Genomic DNA, 2,255 nt, shown 5'->3' on the forward strand with positions numbered 1-2,255 from the left:
CAAATTGTTAATTGTTGTGATTGTGTTTCTTAAATTTGTAAGTCTTGGTTCAAAATATATGATCAAAGACATTCCTTTGTCTCTGACCACCTCTCCAGCCACTCTGGTGCTGGGGGAGGCTGAAAGTGTTTTATTACGTATACCTATCTGAAAGATTTGTTTCTTGTGTGGTAAGCTTCCTGCTTTAATTATCCTTTTATTGAGCAGGAGGTCACACAAACACACCCCCATGACACACACATTCTCACACATACCACACACACACACACACACACACACACACACGTTGTTGCACATGCATACACATGCATACAGGTGCTTACACATACACACACATAGTGCCTTGTCTTTTAGAACCTACGGGGGGTTTTACGAGGGGAGGTGCTTGTGTTGTGTAAACTGTAACTGTCATGGGAATAAAAGGCTATGAGGAGGGCTGCTCTTTGAAGGAGTTGGTTGGAGACAGGTGAGGAGCGTTGAATTCCAGGAGCCTGCTTCCGACCAAGCCTTCCCTCGCTAGCAAGTAAAAGACCAGTTGAAGATGTTCTGTCTTATTTTTGTTCTTCATGAGGAATAAGTCTCTAAACTAGCGGGGCCTGTGGAAGCGCAGATTCAACACAAACAAACAAAACAAAAAAAGCTAAAGACAAATAAATTATCTGAGAGAACTAGAAACACAAATGAACTAGGAAGAGAAAGGAAACTGAACCAAGAATAACACTAAATCAAAGAATAGAAATTGAACCAGAATACGAAACACTGGGTCCATAGACCCAGGACCATGACATAAGGAAAGATTCAGGGTCACCTGAAGTTTAATTAATTGGTTTGTGTTTTCTGACTTCATGGATAGAGGAAGTTCGGTGGCATATGCATAGCAATGAAAAATGTATGCTATGCCTTCTAATGAGACTGTCCTTAATACCTACAGCATGCGTTTATTGCTGTAATTACTTATTATGGTACAGTGGTATGGTACAGTATGGAATGCTGCACTAAGGTCAAACAAGGACCACCACAGAGACTGTCACAGTACATAAGATCATTTGTAATCATCACAAAAGTTGTTTTTGTACTGTGTTGAGCTCTGAAACCTGATAACAATATTTTCTATAACAAACCCACAGACCATGACAAAGTGGTTATTTGAGTTTCTGTTGCCTTCCTTGTCTACACTTCTAGTCTACACTACTATACTTTTATTACATTAAATATGATAGAGCAGGTCATCTACTAATCAGAATGTTGGTGGTTTGATCCCTGGCATGCTCCAGTCTGTGTGTCAAAGTATCCTTGAGTAAGAAAGTGAACCCCAAGTTCGGTCTTTGCCAGAATATTATTATTTCTTTATTTATTTTTACTGCAGATTTGCAAGCTTTCTAAATGGGCCTCTACAGCTGTGAAATAAGAAGCTGTGAAATTAATGTCATCCTAGCAAACATGCATTTATGTAATCATTTAAGATAAAAACAACTGTATGAATAATTTTGTCAGTTTGGCAGTTAGTCAGTTGAGGAACCAAAATTAACATAATGCTTTTTTTTATGACATTATACATATTTTTTAAATTAAGTTTCTCGGTTGTTACTCATGAAATAGCAAAGCCATTCTCAACAAATATGCCAGCCTCAGATCTTAGTGACAGATCTTGTATCTTGCTTTCTTCTTAAATGAGATGGTCCTGGTTCCAAACATTTTGTAAATAAATTTTAAGTCAATATATGCATCAAGCTAACAAAATGAAATTGATGTTAGACAATGAAGTAGAATGGATGCATCTCAGTTTTGCTGATAACAATGAGAGCAATAGATAAAATGCAAACTGACAAAATCTCATCTTATTTTGGGGAAAAAATGAAAAGAAATGAAACCACTGTTCTGTTTTTCATTCTTTAATCATTAACAACAGCTTTCTGCCACTACTGTCATGTTCAGCACTCATAGTCTGAGATCCAAAAGTGCAGTTCAAACTCTAATTTGAGATTGCTATAAAATCCCAGAAGTCCCACATGCTAAGGAGATTCACCTTGTTCTTAGACATGTTAAAATGTTAATATAAGCTGTAATAGTGGTGTTACAGTTAGAGATCGCACGATACCACTTTTTTTATGTCCGATACCGATACCGATATCATAAATTTGGATATCTGCCGATACCGATATGAATCCGATATAGTGTTTTTTAATCAACAAAACTGTTTTTTTTATATCTTGCTGCATTTTGTATAAGTTCATACTCAAGTTTAAAACAACAAC

This window comes from Pundamilia nyererei, unplaced genomic scaffold, assembly GCF_000239375.1.
Source record: "Pundamilia nyererei isolate P.nyererei 1_Seehausen unplaced genomic scaffold, PunNye1.0 scaffold00382, whole genome shotgun sequence".
In the NCBI taxonomy this organism is placed as follows: domain Eukaryota; kingdom Metazoa; phylum Chordata; class Actinopteri; order Cichliformes; family Cichlidae; genus Pundamilia; species Pundamilia nyererei.